General features: G+C 45.3%; 1 long non-coding RNA gene across 1 annotated transcript in view; it reads right to left on the bottom strand.

Annotated features, from left to right (window-relative positions):
* LOC120401584 overlaps nt 1-20438 on the bottom strand; it is a 58163-nt gene that overhangs the window by 14974 nt on the left and 22751 nt on the right. Inside the window, exon 4 of the long non-coding RNA XR_005596569.1 lies at nt 17389-17602. This is a non-coding gene — a long non-coding RNA (uncharacterized LOC120401584). The remainder of the gene's footprint in view (nt 1-17388; nt 17603-20438) is intronic.

The following is a 20438-nucleotide window of genomic DNA, read 5'->3' as shown; positions in this document are numbered from 1 at the left end:
GCAAAGGTACACTCACCAGAGGTCCCTTCCATGGCGTCATTGTCTGGGATAGTTGCTTGGGAGGGCTGGGAGGAGGGTAATTCCGTCAGGGTGAGAAAAAGCTCCTGGCTGCTGGGGCTCACGGAGTGCTGTGTGCTCTCTGCTAGGTCATCCTCCTCTTCTTCATCTTCATCTTCCCCGTCTGCATAATCCTCAGACATGGCAGAGATTACAACCCCCACCTCGGAATCCACGGTCAGGGGTGGGGTACTTGTGGCGCAGCCCCCTAAAATTGCATGCAGCTCAGCATAGAAGCGGCATGTTTTTCGACCTGCCCCGGACCTTCCGTTTGCTTCTTTGGTTTTCTGGTAGGCTTGTCTGAGCTCCTTAACTTTCACTCTGCACTGCACTGAGTCCCTGCTGTGGCCTTTATCCGTCATAGCTTTAGAAATTCATTCAAATAATTTTTCATTTCGTCTTTTGGAACGCAGTTCTGTTAGCACTGAATCCTCTCCCCATATAGCGATCAGATCCAGTACCTCCTGTGCAGTCCATGTTGGGGCTCTTTTTCAATTCTCAGGAGACTGCATTGTTACCTGTGCAGATGAGCTGTGCGTGGTCACCTGTGCTGATGAGCTCTCCACGCTGGGGAAGCAGGAAATGAATTTCAAAAGTTCGCGGGGCTTTTCCTGTCTACCTGGCCAGTGCATCAGAGTTCAGAATGCTGTCCAGAGCGGTCACAGTGGTGCACTGTGGGATACCGCCTGGAGGCCAATACCGTCGATTAGCGGCCACACTAACCCTATTCCGATATGTTAATCCCGATATTAGCGCTACTCCTCTCGTCGGGGAGGAGTACAGAAACCGATTTAAAGAGCCATTAAAATCGATATAAGGTGCCTCCTAGTGTGGACGGGTGTGGCGTTAAATCGGTTTTACGCTCCTAAAACCGGTTTAAACGCCTAGTGTAGACCAGGCTTAACAGACGTATTGGAGCATAAGCTTTTGTGGGTGAATACACATCCGACGAAGTGGGTATTCACCCACGAAAGCTTATGCTCCAATATGTCTGTTAGTCTATAAGGTGCCACAGGACTCTTTGTATCTCTATAATGTGTTTATCACATTGTTTATTGCAGGATGAATGGAAATTGGGCCCCTTATAGCATTAATTAGTAACACTGGTTTTCTTTGATTCACAATACAATCAGATACTATGCTCTTCTATAGGAGGTGTTTTGCTTTATAGTTCCAGTGACATTGATCACAGAAGTAGCAGCATCTTCCCCACTAATTTAATTGTTAAATAATCTAGAGAGTAGGTGGAAATGGCAAAAACTGAAGTGGGTGTGACCATTACTTCCTCCTTTGTTATTTTACATTTGAAGGGTTTGTTCCTGCCTCAGGCAGCTGGCTAAGAAGAGCTGTAGCTGCAGGAGCTGTTGCACACACAAATCTCACCCACCTTTGCTTGCTTACGGTTTATAAATATGTTAGAAATAAAGAATTACCTTCACAAAGACCTTTTTTAAAGGGTTAATTTGGATTTTGAATAGGAAAAATGCATGGGGAGTGTTTGTAACAAGCTCCCACACTTGAATCCAACTTAATTTAATCCAGAGAGTTTCATGTGTACATAGGATGGACCACTAAAGTTCTACAATTCCTTGCTTAGCTCCAAGTTTAAAGCCATAAAGTTTACCCTGAATTCTTCAGGGCCTAGGGGAAGTGGTTTGCTAAGGGTTTGTCCCTCTTAGTCTCTAGATTCCCCTTCCCCAAGATGAGTCTGGATCTTGGGAGATCCACAGGAGGCAAAATGCCTGTTGTGTCTGTTCTGCCAACTGTCCCTACAAGTTCCTGTCAGTCTCTGTAGAACTGATGCATCTTAAGATCTCCTCTCATCATGGCTGCCCCATTACTCCCCTGTTAAGTGGTATTTTACATAGCATGAACAAGCCCCCACAAATCTCCACTGAAGAGGGATTTTACAGTGTGGACATCTCCTTTCCATTCATGATCACAGAGACCAGCTCCATCAATGATAAATAACATCCCTGTGACTACTAGAGTAATTGCTTACATGAAAAAGTAATATTAGGAACCCGTTATGTATTTTCATTGTCGTCTTTTAATGCAATTTGTTGCTGGAAACAAGTAGGAAAGCACTGTGTCCAGCAGCTTTCTGTAGACCAGCAGCAAATGCTCCATCGATGACAGATTGGAAACCACCAACCTAACTAATCTATCCTGCATTCAGCACCATGGTGCCTATGAACTTAAAAACAGTTACATAAGGTCAGATAGGCTAAACACTTTTGATGGCTGGGGATCTTTCCCTCTATTTTCTCACCATCTTCTGTTCACTTAATTACTCTTTCTGGGAAGCAATTATTATGGTAAAGCTATGGTGAAAAGATGAGTTTTATGTTTTTGACCTGAAGATGAGATTTATGGTCGTTCTAATCTGTTATGAAAACAAGTTCCATAACAGTGGCCCAGCCACAAGAGAGATCTGTCTCCTGCTCCTACAAATTTTACCTTCGTTATTGAGATGTTCCAGACCCTGCTCACTGAGAGCAAAACTTTGAATACAATCTAATATTTGATGGGGAGCCTGAGGTTGTCAGATATAGAATAGAAATTACCTAAACTTTGTGATACCAATATTTATTTATTTCTAAACAGTTTCTGAACACCTTTCTGACCAAATTGTGTCCCTTTCTAGAACTTTTTAGAAATATAAGAGTTAAGAGGATCTGGAGTTAAGAACTTTTAAAAAATATGACCAAGTTCCACCATTCCTCAACTAACCCTTAGTACAATCAGGAGAGTTGTATTGAAGAATCTGATCAGATGCTGGGGTGTGATGGGATCATTGTTGTGTAGCTCTGCGCTCTATTTTCACATGTATTACAAGTGTATTAATAAAAACAAACTCAATTACTAGAATTTACTGTTAATCATCTTGTATATATTAACGGGGTGGAAGGGACCTCAGGAGGTCATCTAGTCCAACCCCCTGCTCAAAGCAGGACCAAACCCAACTAAATCATCCCAGCCAGGGCTTTGTCAAGCCTGACCTTAAAAACCTCTAAGGAAGGAGATTCCACCACCTCCCTAGGTAACCCATTCCAGTTCTTCACCACCCTACTAGTGAAAAAGTTTTTCCTAATGTCCAACTTAAACCTCCCCCTCTGCAACTTGAGACCATTACTCCTTGTTCTGTCATCTTCTACCACTGAGAACAGTCTAGATCCATCCCCTTTGCAACCCCCTTTCCGGTAGTTGAAAGCAGCTATCAAATCCCCCCTCATTCTTCTCTTCTGCAGACTAAACAAATAAAATAAAATAAATGAAATAAATCAGGGGAGACACGGCCGTCCGACCGATAGATGGCTGGCACAAACAGGACAATACGAGAGTGCTTTCACTTAAAGCTAAACCTTTACTTAGTCTCAAGCACTTACACATGTCCGCAACAAGATTAGTAAAACACTCCCAACCCTTGATAATTACCAAAGCTGAGTGTGGCTTTCGAGTGTCACAGCGGCAGCCCGTCTGCCGGTGGGGAACACAAGATGCATCCAGAGGGAGAGACCAGTCCTGAAGAGTCCCCCTTATCTCAAGCTTTTCCCCCTTATTTATACATTAGTAATTCAATGACATGTCCCTTAAAGAAAACTTGTCAAGCAAACAGTTCCAATGGGAAAGCAAGAGGCTCCTTCTGATTATTGATTAACCAGGTGGGTTTTTTTCCAGAGTCTGCAGCCTTGAGACCCCAATAGACATTCCTGGGGCATATCAGCAACTTCAACACAATTCTTATCAGGAAGGACGGTAGGGTCAAGCTGCCCTTTCTGTGGCACCCTAAACCCCCCTCCCCTTCTGCCTTGGTCAAGCTGCATGACCACTTTACAGCCTGCTGACTAGGTTGCTTTTTAACAATAAGCCATAGTGGTTTTAGGCATTTTACTGGTTTGCCAAAGTCTCCCTGTACACAGTGTAAACTGGACATGGCTGAGGAAATGTTCCTTGGATCTATGTCTGAGTAGTCACTCATCTAGGAACAAGAATACATGAATTCCCCACCTTCTGAGACAGGGTGCTACCACTGTCATACATTTAATAAAAAGACATGGGGATGATGATGGGCCAAAGGGAAGAGCCGTGTACCTCTCTGGAGGATTCTGGTAATTTATTTGTAAACTTGTCCCTATTTACAAAGTCATATTTGGCTAATAATGTTCACAGGTTGGCAATGTGCATTTATAGTGAGGAGGTTGAATCAAGTTTCCTCCCCATCAAATCTAATATTTTAGACTTTTTGCCCTTAGGTTAGTCTGATGGGGTGAACTAGGCCCAGAGGTCCCCTGTCGGAGGCCTCAGTGTCCTATCACACCCCATCCCAGAGAGAGCAGAAGAGAAGCCCTCCAAACAGCCAATGAGGGAGGCTGTGGGGAAGCAGCCAATAAGGGAGGCTGCAGGGAGCAGCCAATCAGGGCCCAGAAGGCTCACATAAAAGGAGCTGCAGAGCCAGCGTCAGTCAGTTGCTGCCTGGAGTTGGAGAAGTGAGAACTTTGTTACTGGCTGGTTGAAGGAGCAGCAGAACCACAGAGCTCAGTGCTGGCAGGGACCGGGGGAGCAAGAGAGAGCGCCTGGCTGGCTGCTGGGACTGAGTAAGGACTGAGCCCATAAAGGGCTGCAGTAAGACAGTGTCTCCAGGGAGGAACCTCTGGAGGTATGGCCTGATACCAGTGGTGGGACTGATTAAAGACCGCAGACACACCCAACCAGAAGGGGCGCTTGTGAGAGGTGGGTGCAACACCGTTACATGTAGATTTAGTGAAAATCATAGAATATCAGGGTTGGAAGGGACCGCAGGAGGTCATCTAGTCCAACCCCCTGCTCAAAGCAGGACCAATCCCCAGACAGATTTTTACCCCATATCCCTAAGTGGCCCCCTCAAGGATTGAATTCACAATCCTAGGTTTAGCAGGCCAATGCTCAAACCACTAAGCTATACCTTCTCTGCTGCACTTTCTCCTTTGCTGCTGCCACAACTAGGGCATTAGGCAGTGGATGTGAGCAAAAACACTCAAAACTATGCATGGGGACATAATATCTCTTGTCAGTATGCTTAGACATGGGGCATTATAATCACTGGGGTATTCAACAGAGATTTAGCAGGCTCCAATATTGCTTCATTTATAAGGAGAGTGACTCTCTAGGGAGCTGAGGATTGAGAATATACACTAATTTAGGGACAAATTCAGCTTGAATACCCAACAATGATGCAATTTGTCTCAGGAGGTCTTAATATTATTTAAAATCCCCTGGTATTGAAGATGAAGACTCAGGCACCGCAGCATTGTCTGGTGAAGAGGAAGAAGGACGGACGGACGGACACACACACACACACACACACACACACACACACACACACACACACACACACACACACACACACACACACACACACACACACACACACACACACACACACACACACACACACACACACACACACACACAGAGTCTCTGTCTGTAGCACAGGTGGCTCAGGCGGAGAGACTACCAGAGGAACAGATGATCTACCCCTGGAGTGGATGATTGGGACTTTACCAACTGAGGAGCCTCCCAGGAATTCCAAAGAGGCCACTGTGTGTAAGGGTATGACACTAGTGATCAGTAGGAGCTAGGCCAGGAAGCTTTGTCCCTACTGTAGGAGCAGTACTGATCCTGGTACCTGGTGATCCCAAGGCGGCCTCGACAACCTCTGAGAGTGATACTGCCGAAGTGAAGGAGAGGGAGATATCTCTGCACTTGATCCTGAAGATCCCTCTAAGTACCTCAATGGTAGAGAAAGAGTCGGACTAGCCGAAGCTAACAAATGGCTTGCATCATCCACAGTCCAACATGATAGGCTCATTGGCACCAACAATGGAACAGTAGAAGGCACCATAATCATAGCAAAATCACAGCAGGCATTGGTGCCTAAGATGACGTTGGTACCAGATCTGCAGATGTAGACTGCACTGGAATTATCGTCAGTGTGCATCTGTGTGGGCAGGAGGCCGATGAAAACCCAAGGTCCTGGGTATAAGGCAGCACAGATGATAGTGACCACATCGAAAAGTCAGTCACCAGTGCAGGGGACTCCAATGGCACCGAAGATGAGGCCACCATGGACAAATGCTCTTGAATGAGTGGCAAGTCAGGAACAGACTGGCACAGCAAGTCCACTGCTGTCTGATACATCAGCAGTGCAGAGACTGTTGGTACCGACATCACTGTTGTTGATACCAGATTCAATTGTCTCTCTGGGGTGGTACCAGTATTGATACTATGGAATCTAATTGATCGGGCCTCAGCACTAGCAATATGGTTGTGACGGGTTCATTCACAGAGATCCCCTTGGGACTGTCACCTGACGTGCTGAAGTTACCGCTGAGCCCTGCCAGCTTGGGACTCCAGAACCCTGCCTTGTTGATCCAGACACACTAGTCTGCTGCAACACAGACCCAGATCTGGTCCACGCCCCCAAAGCTGCAGACTTAACTGAAAACAGCTTTGCAAGTTACCTGCCTCCAGCACCCAGACACCCAGCTCCCAATGGGAACCAAACCCTAAATAAATCTTTTTTACTCTGTATAAAGCTTATACAGGGGAAACTCATAAATTGTCCACCCTCCATAATAGAGGGACATGCACAGCTGTTTGCTCCCTCAGGTATTAATCACTCTGGGTTTACTAATAAACAAAAGTGATTTTATTAAGTATAAAAAGTAGGATTTAAGTGGCTTTGTGACGGGGCGGGACAGCCCCGCACTGGTACAGCAGGGGTTAACCCTTCTTTGCTAGCAGAGGAAGCCACGCCCAGGAAGTTCTGCTGGGCATGCTCCAACTGGCAGACCGGTATAAAAGCCTGCAGGTCTGCTCAGTCTGGGCTGGCCACCAGGGGAGAAGGATGCAGACCATCAGCTCCTGCAGAAGGAGAGCCAGTGAGCCTGGACCGGGGCGTGAGCCGAGCTGAGGCCATACCGGAGACCCCGGAGAGGGACGCCTGCCGCGAGGGACCTACGGGGGAACCGCTCCCACAACGCCGACGTCCGGCCAGACAGGGTAGGAAGTGACCCAGGGGATTGTAGAGACTGACAGCCTTAAAGCTGCAGTACCGCTCGGCGTGTTGCGGGTGGATCCCCGCCGAGCGGGAGGCAAGGAGAGCTTGCCACAATCAGGGCCCTGGGTCGGGGCTCGGTGGAGAGGGTGGGCCCGAGTCCCCCTACCCCACCCCTTAATACCCCGCCCCGAAGGGGGCGTCTATGGACTCCGGCCGCTAGGCCGCGCTGCCCCGCCCCGAAGGGGGCGTCGATGGACTCCGGCCGCTGGGCGCTGCCCCGCCCGAAGGCGTCTATGGACTCCGGCCGCTAGGCGCTCACCCGCCCGAAGGCGTCTATGGACTCTGGCCGCTAGGCCGTGTCGCCGGCTGCCAGGGGCAGACCGAAGGACAAGTGAGTGGCGCGGCGCTAGGCCCCCAGCCTGCCCCTGCCACAAGGGGGTGCTGGGGTGTCAGACCCGTCACAGGCTTCAAGAGATCACAGACAGAACAAAGTAAGTTACCAAGCAAAATAAAGCAATAATATGCAAGTCTAAGCCTAATACATTAAGAAACTGATTACAGGTAATATCTCACCCTCAGAGATGTTCCAATAAGCTTCTTTCACAGACTAGACTTCTTCCTAGTCTGAGCCCAATCCTTTCCCCGGTACAGTCCTTGTTAGTTCCAGCAGACATCTTATGTGTTAACTAGGGGTTTTCTCATGACTGGCCCCCTTTGTTCTGCTTCACCCCCTTTTATAGCTTTGGCACAAGGCAGGAATCTTTTGTCTCTGGGTCCCCACCCCTTCTTCTAAATGGAATAGTACCAGATTTAAGATGGATTTCAGCATCAGGTGACATGGTCACATGTCCCTGTGAGACCTCATTCTTCATTACCCACAGCCTAGCCCACCTGTACACAGGAAGGCTTGCAGGTAAATAAACCCATTCACAACCAATTGTCCTAGTCAAAGGGGGCTATCAAGATTCTAAGGCACTATTAATGGCCCACACTTTGCATAGTTACAATAGGACCTCAGAGTTATACTTCATATTTCTACCTTCAGATGGAAGAATGATACATGCATACAAATAGGATTAACATACTCAGTAGATTATAAGCTTTGATGATACCTTACAAAGGGGGGAGGGATAGCTCAGTGGTTTGAGCATTGGCCTGCTAAACCCAAAGTTGTGAGTTTAATCCTTGAGGGGGCCACTTAGGGATCTGGGGCAAAACTAGTACTTGGTCCTGCTAGTGAAGGCAGGGGGTCCCTTCCAGTTCTAGGAGATAGGTATATCTCCAATTATATGTAATGTGACCCTTTGCATAAAGCATATTTACATTCATAAGCATATTTTCATAGAGCAATGTCACAATGGTTGACAGCCTGGCTCTATCCTGTGTACCAAAAGAATCATGGTGCCAGTTCAAACACCCCCTAGATGGGGAGGAGAAATCTGTTCAGACTCTGGAGCAGCCCTGGTCTGTCTTATGGGTTCTTTTCCCCAAGGGACCAGAAGGGGAACAATCCCTCTTTCTCTTGGGTGATCAATTGGAGTCCAGATGTGGAGCAGCAGTCCGCATTACTCAGGCACTCCTTGTGGGGGTGTGGGGACCAACAACAGTCCCTGGTGGTGATGAAGTGGGCCCCATGGCCTGCTCCACAGAGTGCTGCTTCAGATGCAAGTCCCATGCCACCTGCATTCTATTAAAAGACTTGCAAATAGAGCACTTAACCTTAATGTTCCCTTCCTGAAGGCATAAACAACATTGAGTTTGGGGGTTACTAGTAGATATAGCAACCCGGATGGACAATGTTTGAAATCCAGAAAAGTCATTACTCCAGGCTAAACTCTAATAACTACACTACACTAAACCAAACAAACCTCAGAAATGCGGTGATAATGAACATGAAGTTAAGACCACACTGAACGCTCCCACTCAAGCCACAAGTGGTGGGAAGGAAGTGCAGGAAGGGTAAGGGTTGGTGCAGTGCTGCCCTTATATAGCTATGAGAGGGGCTACAAGGGCCAGAGGCTGTGAGACTGCGAGTACTGCTAAGCAAAATTCTCTGGCTTAGGTGTGCTGGGTAGTCATACACCCTAGTGGAATACATCTCTGCTACCACTCAAAGAACTCTATTTACACAGATTTAATAAATTGGACCCTTGGATGGGGAATATTACTTTAAGTACTTTTGGCTGTGAACAAGTTACTTTTGAGAAGCAAGAGGGACTGATGGTGGTGTGCCTGAAAAGCCATGAGGGTTTGTGCTCTGGGGTGGCAACCCTGTCACATATTTTTAAAATATTTTCTTAGAATACTAACCTATTATGTAACCTATAACTGCTCTGATGGATATGTAGAACATCTCACAAAGACAATGCAGCACCACTTTATACAATAGATTTTGAGGTTTCATTTGAAACTGATATTTTCTTTGTTTTAAAATAGTTTGGCTCTAAATCAATCAGATCCACTAAAGATGATAACCCATACATTTACCTGCACAAAAGCTATATACATCTGCTTTGTTGCTATTCTATCTCACTAAACTGAACGGTGATGTCACAATGAAGTTATACAGCAGTGCCTCTTGGTGGCAAAAATAAATTCTGCAGCTATTAATTATTACTCGTACAATTGATTTTATTGGTTGCCTATTTAAGGGTCATGTTAAATTTTTTTTATTTTTCTCCTCTGATTCTAAAATCAACTCCACAACATATATACAGTGCTAACACCTATAATTTATAATTCATGTTTATTCTTCTCATAGCAACTGCTCTGGTAGCTCCTTATGTATTTAAAATTATGCCAGGACTTTAATTACTGTCCCTGAGTGACATTCTGAAAATTTCATATTCTGGCCTGAAATTTTTTCCTACTTGTTCTTAGCTTAGAGAGAACTTTTTAAAATTTGATCAAAATCTGCACCTCCACTTTTGACTTATGAAATATGAGACACTCTTCCCACATTAAATACATTAAAAATGCTTTTGCTTACACGTAACTCAAATAGATGATTTATAGAATTTGAAAGTTGAAGTTCTCTCAACACCACCAGAACTTCAAGCCAGCAAGATTAGCTGAGACTCAAGCAGAAGCCTTTCAATGGTTGAATTTCAAGTCTGTTGGCACTGGGATACCAGCAGAGATATACAAAGCAGCAGGTCCAGCAGTACTAGCAGCATTCCACAGCGTGATCATCAGCATCTGGGAGGATGAAAACATACCACAGGACCTCTGCGACGCTACTATTGTCTCTCTTTTCAAGAACAAAGGCAGCAAAGCAGAATGTGGAAATTATAGAGGCATATCCCTCCTCTCCGTTGGAGGGGAAATCATCGCCTGCATCATCTTGAACCACCTAATAGCCAGTATTTCCGAGGCAAATCTACCTGAAAGTCAATGTGGTTTTCGACCTGGCCGGAGCACAGTCAACATGGTGTTTGCTGTCAGACAAATACAAGAGAAGTGCATTGAACAGAACGTGCACCTGTATGCTGTCTTCATAGATCTGACAAAGGCGTTTGATACCGTCAACAGGGAAGCCCTTTGGACTATTCTAACACGACTTGGCTGCCCAAGAAAATTTGTCCAGATTATACGCCTTTTTCATGGCAGCATGACAGGAGAAGTATTGTCTGATGGAGCCACATCTGCCCCCTTCAACATCATCAACGGCGTGAAACAAGGATGTGTTCTCGCTCCTGTCTTATTTAACCTGTTCTTTGCATGCGTCCTTAACCATGCAATGAAAGATCTGGATTGAGGTATATATTTGAAATACCGGCACAATGGTTCACTTTTTGACCTCCGTCGCCTGAATGCAAAGACTAAGACTGCAGAAACTCCTTCTTGAGGCACTCTTTGCTGACGACTGTGCCCTCATGGCTCACACTGAAAATGATCTTCAGCACATTGTCAACAAGTTTGCCGAGGCCTCGCAACTCTTCGGACTAACTATCAGCCTCGGAAAGACAGAAGTGCTCCATCAACCTGTACCTGGATCAAACGCTTCTTTCCCAAGTATCTCCATTGATGGCACTCAGCTTAAAGTAGTAGAGAACTTTAAATACCTGGGTAGTGTCATATCCAGTGATGGATCACTGGATAATGAGATCAACACATGAATATCCAAAGCAAGCCAGGCACTTGGCTATCTGTGTGTCAAAGTTTTAAACTACCACAACATCCGGATGTCAACAAAACTGTTTGTGTACAGAGCTGCTGTTCTTCCATCTCTTTTGTATGGGTGTGAAACATGGACACTACACAGGCATCACATCAAGCAGCTCGAAGCATTCCACTTGCGTTGCCTCCGCAACATCATGAAGATCCGCTAGCAAGACAAAGTGCCCAATCTTGAGGTCCTCGAGAGCACCCAGATGACAAGCATCGAAATGATGATCATGAAGTCACAGCTACGTTGGACCGGTCATGTCAGCTGCATGGATGCCAACAGAATCCCCCGCCAGCTTCTCTATGGTGAGCTCTCCCAGGGCATCCGGCATATAGGTCGTCCATGAAAACGTTACAAGGACACCATCGAAGCCAATCTGCAGTATAGCAGTATCAAACCCAGGGACCTTGAGGACGCCGCCAGCGACAGAACACAGTGGCGTTCAACAGTCAGAAGTACTTGCATCGCCTTTGAGGAAGACCGCTGCCGGCGTCTACAAGAGGCACACGAACGACGTCACAGAGCACCAGCAGTGCACAACCCACTGACTGCGAACTTCCCATGCACCATCTGCAGCAAAATGTGCACCTCTAGATTTGGCTTGTATAGCCATCAGAGGGCACACCATGAGACCAACAATAGATGATTTGCTCAGATTTGTCATCGTTGGATCAATGGACTACCAAGAAGATGAATAAATGTATAGGCTTGATTATAGTCTCATATATGTGGGTATGTGCTGCCATGTATTAGCATCACCTGCTATTGTGATCTTTCAAGGAGTGTGCTGCAGCAACATACACTCAAAACAGTGATTAGAAGAATCATACTGGAGATATTTAATGAAGTGAAGCAAGGTTGCATTTTTTCACTTAATTCACTTGAGGTTAAATTTAGCAATTTAACAATGAATGCTTGACAACAACAACAACAAAAAGTGAGGTTGTTTTAATCACACTTGTCTGAAAACGTCTTATCAACTGTTGTCTAACATCTAAGATTTCTATAATTAAACACAATTAGAGCAAAAAGAAAAATCTCGTTTCAGTTTTACTTTGTGCTTTTGACAACTTTTTGGGTTGTCAGTTTCACTTACCTATGTATTGTCAATCAGTTCCTACTTTTGTTTGTGTAGATCTTTCACACAGAGCAAGTAAGGAGAGAAATATTTTAAGAAAATGTGATTCTAACATACAACAATTAGCAGGGGGGTTGAGTGACCTGGGCAGTACCTGAAAATACTTTAAATACATTTTTTTAAACAGACTAGATTTCAGCCTGATAGTGTCCTTTTAAAAGTAATAGAGATCAGTTAAAAACAATAGGAACTGGCATGACTTACCAAGCAGAAATGCAAACGAATTTGAGATAAATTAGTTATTTTGATGTGAAAGCCAGAAATGGAGTCCAGACAGAATGGAAGGTGCTGAATGAAACTTTTTTTTCATCAAGTCATTTCAGCTACAGCAAAGGTGCTTCCAGGTTTTTGCTATGGAATACTATCCTTTCCAGAAAAGAATAGCTGTTTTGTGTGAAGTTAGATGGCCTCTGAGCATGCCTATCACATTGGGCCCTGCACCTGAGCTAGGCAGAGGAACTGCCCGTTTTCCCTCAGTTTGTTGATCCTTCTGGAGCTTAGGCAGGAGATGGGTGTCTGGATGCCTTGAATGAGGCAGCAGCACACGTGGCCAGAAGCAGAAACATAAGCACTTAGGAGCTTTTACTGCAAAAACATAGGCGCTGAGTTGGTTTAGATGCCTACAGGGTTAGGTGGCAGCCAGGTGTGGGTTTTGTGGATCACAATGGCACAAAAAAACCCCACAAAACAAAACAAAAAAACCCAACAACCAGAACTTAGGTGCCTAAATATGGGAGTTGGGATCTAAGTACATTTGTAGATCTAAGCTTTGGCTATCTTTACGGCCCTACCAAATTCATGGCTCATTTTGGTCAATTTCATGGTCACAGGATTTTAAAAACAGTAAATTTCATGATTTTAGCTATTTAAATCTGAAATTTCACAGTGTTGTAATTGTAGGGGTCCTGACCCAAAAAGGAGTTGTGGAAGGGGGGATCGCCAGGTTATTGTAGGGGGGGTTGTGGTATTGCTACCCTTACTTCTGCACTGCTACTGGTGGTGGCACTGCCTTGGCTGCTGGCTGGGAGCCCAGCTCTGAAGACAGAGCCGCCACCAGCAGCAGCACAGAAGGATGGCATGATATGGTATTAACACCCCTACTTCTGTGTTGCTGCTGGCAGGGCGCTGCCTTCAGAGCTAGGTATCCGGACAACAGCTGCCACTCTCCGGCCGCTCAGCTCTGAAAGCAGCATAGAAGTAAGGGTGGCAATACTGTGCCCCCCCCTCCCGAAAAAAATAACCTTGTGACCCCCATGCAACTCCCTTTTGGATCAGAATTCCCAATTTGAGAAATGCTGGTTTCCCCCATGAAATCTGTATAGTATAGGGTAAAAGCCCACAAAAGACCAGATCTCACGGTCCGTGATGCATTTTTCATGGCCACGAATTTGGTAGGGCCTGCCCTAGCTATCTTCCTGAGGCAAAGGGGACGCCTAGCAAAGGATTGCTCCCTACCCTCATGTAGCCACCCAGGAGGTGTGGAAAAAGAGAAGAAACTAAGACCCAGCCACCAATTATAGCTCATTGATTCTCTAGATTGCAGCAGCTGGGGTGGGGCGGGGCATTGCTCTAACTTGCATCAAGTGGCAACAGTTCCTAAGACACAATACAATAAATGGGGATAGCTTAAGTACAGTGCACTACAGCCACTTGCGCTCCCCACCCTGACATACCCCATGTGGTGAATGCTGTTTGGAGGGAGGTATAAGGAGTTGGATATAGTGGCTCTACACACAGGAGACTTCCTCACAGCTGAGGACTTGTGGCTTCTATTCCAGGGGTTCTCAACCTTTTTCTTTCTGCCCCCTCCCCCCCCCCAACATGCTATAAAAAGTCCATGGCCCACCTTAGCCACAACAACTGTTTTTGTGCATATCAAAGCCAGGGCCAGCATTGCATTAGGGGGTAGCAAGCAGGGCAATTGCCCAGAACTCCACACCACAGGAGGCCCAATGAATCTAAATTGCTCAGGCTTCGACTTGAGTCTAATGTGGGCCCTGCTCGGTGGACCTCCTGAAACCTGCTCACATGCTCTCCTGGCTGAGAACAGCTGTTCATCTCTATAAAAGCTGCCTGCTTCAGTGGTGCAAAGAAAGTGGACCTGGGCAGAGAATCCACCCCAAGTACTGACTGTTGTTCCTTGACTTTTTTTAAATAGTATTTGGCTGCCAGGGTAGAAAGGCTGATCACCACTAAGCTACAGTATACAACAAAGTCATATTATTATATCCCTTTACTGGAAAGTGCAAGCTTTTTTTTTTTTTTAAAGACGCCAGAGGCGATCCCAGCAATTACATGCCAATAAGCCTAACTTCAGTACTAGGCATATTGTTGAAACTATAGTAAAGAACATAATTGTCAGACACATAGATGAACACAATTTGTTGGGGAAGAATCAACATGTTTTTTGTAAAGGGAAGTCATGCTTCACCAATCTACTAGAATTCTTTGAGGGGGTCAGTTATAGTATGTGGACAAGGGTGATTCAGTAGATATAGTTGTACTTAGATTTTCAGAAAGCCTTTGACGAGGTCCCTCACCAAAGTAAGCAAAGCAAGCAGTTTCTTGAGCAGATGCAGATGCTCAAGAAACTTCCTAAAAAAGCACAAGAGCAAATCCGCACAGACACGCCCCTAGAACCCTGAGCAGGGGTATTCTATCTGCTACCCAAGATCCATAAACCTGGAAATCCTGGACACCCCATCATCTCAGGCATTGGCACTCTGACAGCAGGATTGTCTGGCTATGTAGACTCCCTCCTCAGGCCCTACGCTACCAGAACTCCTAGCTATTTTCAGGACACCACTGACTTCCTGAGGAAATTTGTTAGTCTCTAAGGTGCCACAAGTACTCCTGTTCTTTTTTCGGACACAGACTAACACAGCTGCTACTCTGAAACCTACAATCCTTTGGTGATCTTCAAGCCCTTTACACCAACATTCCACATAAAAATGGACTACAAGACATCAGGAATAGTATCCCCGATACCATCACAGCAAACCTGGTGGCTGAACTTTTGTGATTTTGTCCTCACCCACAACTATTTCATATTTGGGGACAATTTATACCTTCAAGTCAGTGGGACTGCTATGGGTACCCGCATGGCCCCTCAGTATGCCAACATTTATATGGCTGACTTAGAACAACGCTTCCTCAGCTCTCATCTCCTTACGCCCCTACTCTACTTGCACTACACTGATGACATCTTCATCATCTGGACCCATGGGAAGGAGGCCCTTGAGGAATTCAACCAAGATTTCAACAATTTCCACCCTACCATCAACCTCAGCCTGGACCAGTCCACACAAGAGGTCCACTTCCTAGACACTACAGTGCTAATAAGTGATGATCACATAAACATCACCCTATACCGGAAACCTACTGACCCCTACACTTACCTACATGCCTCCAGCTTTCATCCAGACCACATCACATGATCCATTGTCTACAGCCAAGTTCTAAGACATAACCGCATTTGCTCCGATCCCTCAGACAGACACAAACACCTACAGAATCTCTATCAAGCGTTCTTAAAACTGCAATACCCACCCGCTGAAGTGAAGAAACAGATTGACAGAGCCAGAAAGATACCGAAAAGTCACCTACTACAGGACAGGCCCAACAAAGAAAGTAACAGAACGCCACTAGCCGTCACCTACAGCCCCCAACTAAAACCTCTCTAGCGCATCATCAGGGATCTACAACCTATCCTGTAGGACGATCCCTCACTCTCACAGATATTGGGAGACAGGTCAGTCCTTGTCTACAGACAGCCCACAAACCTGAAACAAATACTCACCAGCAACTACACACCACACAACAAACACCAACCCAGGAACCAAACCCTGCTACAAACCCCGGTGCCAACTCTGTCCACATGTCTATTCAAGGGACACCATTATATGACCTAACCACATCAGCCACACCATCTGGGGCTCGTTCATCTGCACATCTACCAATGTGATATATGCCATCATGTGCCAGCAATGTCCCTCTGCCATGTACATTGGCCAAACCAGTCTCTACACAAAAGAATAAATGGACACAAATCTGACATCAGGAATCATAACATTCAAAAACCAGTGGGAGAACACCTCAATCTCTCTGGTCACTCAATAACAGACCTCAAAGTGGCAATTCTTCAACAGAAAAACTTCAAAAAGAGACTTCACCGTGAAGCTGAAGAAATGGAATTAATTTGCAAACTGTATACCATCAGATTAGGCCTGAATAAAGACTGGGAGTGGTTGGGTCATTACAAAACCTAAATTTAATTTCCCCATTACTAATTTCTCCCTACTTTTACTCATACCTTCTTGTCAACTGTCTGTAATGGGCCACTCTCTTACCACTTCAGAAGTTATTTTTCCTCCCTTGGTATCTTGCTGTTAATTGATTTATCTCGTTAGACCTCACACTTGGTAAAGCAACCCCCATCCTTTCATGTATTTATACCTTCATGCATCTGATGAAGTTGGATCTAGCACACGAAAGCTTATGCCCAAATAAATTTGTTAGTCTCTAAGGTGCCACAAGGACTCCTCATTGTTTTTATAGGGATAGACAGTCTTCATCGGTCCCTGTCCTCACAGGCCCAATCTCAGCTAATTGGTCTTCTTCCCAACTTACTTCAGACCACACCATGGGACTGTCTTTGGGGTTGGTTTGGCAACAGTCTGCTGATCTGGAGCATACCATCCCATGTCAGATTGAGAAAAATGTTCTTGGCTTCCTCAGGCATTGGTCATGAGACATTAGATTTCCAGGAGCTGGGGTAGATCTACCCAAAGGACTTCTCCTTGATAGTCTCTCTGATGCAAGGAGTGCTTGAAGTTCGTGTAGATATTGTTTTATAACAACCCCTAGCAGTTCTTCTAATGCAATGTTATGGTTTTGGCCTTTTAGCTTATTGTATAGCCATGTTGTCTCACTTCATATATGCAGTATATCTAGTACAAGGTGATGAGGGACACACACACCTACCGGGGATTCGGACATCTGAGCCTCTGCTGGCTACCTCCATGAAGAGAGCATTATCAACAGGAACCCCAGGAAAGTCAAGATCTCATTATTGCTGGTCATTTAACTAGATTCCCCCAAGAGAATCAGCAAACATCAAGAACAGGCATGCTCGAACTTGGCAGAAGGGGTGACCACATCATATATCATGAGTTACTTAACGTTACTAGGACATCACCTGGTGTAAGGAAAACTCATTGTATATTAAAGTGCTTAAGTTCTACTTCATTTTTAAACTCTGTATAACCTTTTTACTCTTTGTTTTTATTGGCATTCACAAACCTGACAGATTTTTAGTCTTTTATTCTCTTGGCAGCTAGATTCTGCCTGCTGAGAGCTTCCTTCACACATTGCAGGATCGTTACAAGTATTCTATATTCTTACTTTGAAATTTCTTTTACTCTGAGCATCTAATCCCTTACTCAGACTGACAGTTCAGACTTTTTTGTCACATTGCTGCAAGAATATTTCCTGAAGGATTTTCGTCCTAATAAGGAACTGTCAGCAAAGTGTCACATACTGGTCTAGAAACCACATTCTCAAAACTAAAGCTCTGATCCTTCAAACACTTAAACATGTGTATTCTCATACAACTTAAATGGGACTACTCACATGCTTAAGTTACTTGCATGAGTACTTGTTTGCAGGGTCTTAAAAACCACGGCAGAAATCTGGGCCCTGATGATCATAAGTGAACAGATCAGCACAATCACGACATGGCTTAGTAGATAGGTGAAAACTAAAATGTAAACTTGATTCTTTATTTATGATATATTGATGCAGAATGTTAATAGGTAAAATCAGTGTAGGGATGAGGATCTGGTCTGAGTATTCTAGTTTTTGCATATGAAATAAAAAGCAATAAAACAGGGCATGAAAAAGCTTCAAGAAAATGTTGCCCAAAGGCTCCTTCTGTGAAAGCATTTTTTAGCAGGAACAATTGCCTTCACCTTTTAGAGTTTGGCAAAATGTAACTATAATTTGTATGTTACACTCTTACAGATCTTGGTACCATATTCTTCTCTTTATTTTACGAAAAGTGCAGTCATAGTCTCAGTGAATAGCTACAATATCCAAAGAGTTGGGATAAGATTTTATCACGGAGGTCACGGATTTTCTGACTTTCAGAGATCTCCGTGACATTTTCACTTCAGCTTCACACCCGTGCCTCAGGCTCTCATCCCCCTACCCACAGCAGGGCTCCGGCTTCAGTGATCCCCCCATCAACCCTCTCCCATTATTTTTAGTAAAAGTCACAAACAGGTTGCGGGCTTTCGTGAATTTTTGTTTATTTCCCGCAAACTGTCAATGACTTTTATTAAAAATAACTGTGACAAAATCTTAATCTTACCAATGAGCAAAGCCTTGAAGAAGAGTAGGACTGGGGAATTTATGTAGACTCTTATTGGCCTTACACAGACTTAAAAAAAAGTACATTGATTTAAGATGGGTTTTTGTTTTGGATTAAAAAATATTTAATGCAGCACTCTTGACAAAACTTTGCAAAATAAATAGCATTCTCACTGTATGACACTTATTTTATTAGAGAAACAAGATGGCTGAAGTAATATCTTTTATTGGACCAACTTCTGTTGGCAAAAGGTACAAGCTTTTGAGCTACACTGAGCTCTGACCTAAAGAAGAGCTCTGTGTAAGCTTGAAAGTTTGTCTCTTGGCTTTCACCATCAGAGTCCAGTACAAGATATTACATCACCCACCTTGTCTCTCTAATATCCTGGGCCCAATACAGCTACAGCAACACAGCCCACATTTATTTGGTTGGCAATGTCAAGTGTGGGTTGCTGGCTAGCCTTTAAGGAGAGTTGGGCTCAGCCTTGCCTTTGATGGATCAACTACCACCCCACAGCTGACCCTGATGGGCTGGAGATCAGATGGCTTGGGTCAATTATTAGACCCAGCTGGGAAGGAATCAGGTGATTTCCATAAAGGGCTGGGAGAGCTCAGTTGGGGAGGAGTGCTATTTCCTATGAATGGCCTTGAGAGGAGAGGGCAATGGCAAGGTGAGGGTTTGGCTCCTGTGGCAGGCTCCACAGAGGGCCAAACCCCAGGCAGATGGCCTAGAGGTAGACTTGGAATAACGATCCCCCAGACTGGGGACAAGACTCAGGGAGGAAGCCAGGAGGATCAGAAGTCAGAAACTTGGGTAGGAAGGTTAAACCAGAGGGTCAGCACTTGAGAGAGCAAGGTGGAAGACCCTTCCATTGGCACTATTGCTCATCAGTAAGGTTAAGATTATGTCACAGTTATTTTTAGTAAAAGTCACAGACAGGTTGCAAGCAACAAAAATTCACTGAAGCCCGTGACCTGTCCCTGACTTTTACTAAAAATAACTGTGACAAAATGGGGAGGGTGGAGGGTCCAGCACTCACTGCTGCTGTGGCTCCAGGGTCCCCCAAGTGCCTGCGGCAGCACACAAATCAGGGTCCTGCCACTCGCAAAGTCCCAGGGTCCCTCCCACCGCCTGCGGTGGCTGCAAGCTCCGGGGTCCACTCTGCCACCTGTGATGGCTGGGAGCTGTGAGGCCCCCCACCGCAGCTCAGTGCTCTCGGGCCAGTGGCTGGGAGCTGCAAGAGCCTCCATTGCCCACAGCAGCTGAGAGCTGTGGGGTCCCTGCTGGTTGACAGCTCCAGCCCTGTTGCTCGTGGCTGAAGTGGAAAATGTAATGGAGATCTCTTGAAGTCATGGATTCCGTTACCTCCATGACTAGGGTTACCAGATAGCAACTGTGAAAAAACAGGACAGGGGGTGAGGGGTAATAGGCGCCTATATTAGAAAAAGTCTCCAAAAACGGGACTGTCCCTTTAAAAATGGGACATCTGGTCACCTTATCCGTGACATAATCTTAGCCTTACTCATCAGTGGCCTGCCTGAGATTGCTGAGATGTGGGCACTGTAGATATTGACGCTCCACAGAGGGCAAGAAAGCTTTGAATTTAGCTTAGACAGATAGAGAATATGGCTGTTTTAATTGAGAGGCCCCAATATCTGTGGAA

The sequence above is a fragment of the Mauremys reevesii genome, linkage group 3 (genome assembly GCF_016161935.1).
Source record: "Mauremys reevesii isolate NIE-2019 linkage group 3, ASM1616193v1, whole genome shotgun sequence".
Classification (NCBI taxonomy): domain Eukaryota; kingdom Metazoa; phylum Chordata; order Testudines; family Geoemydidae; genus Mauremys; species Mauremys reevesii.
This window is presented reverse-complemented; position numbering and strand designations above follow the sequence as displayed.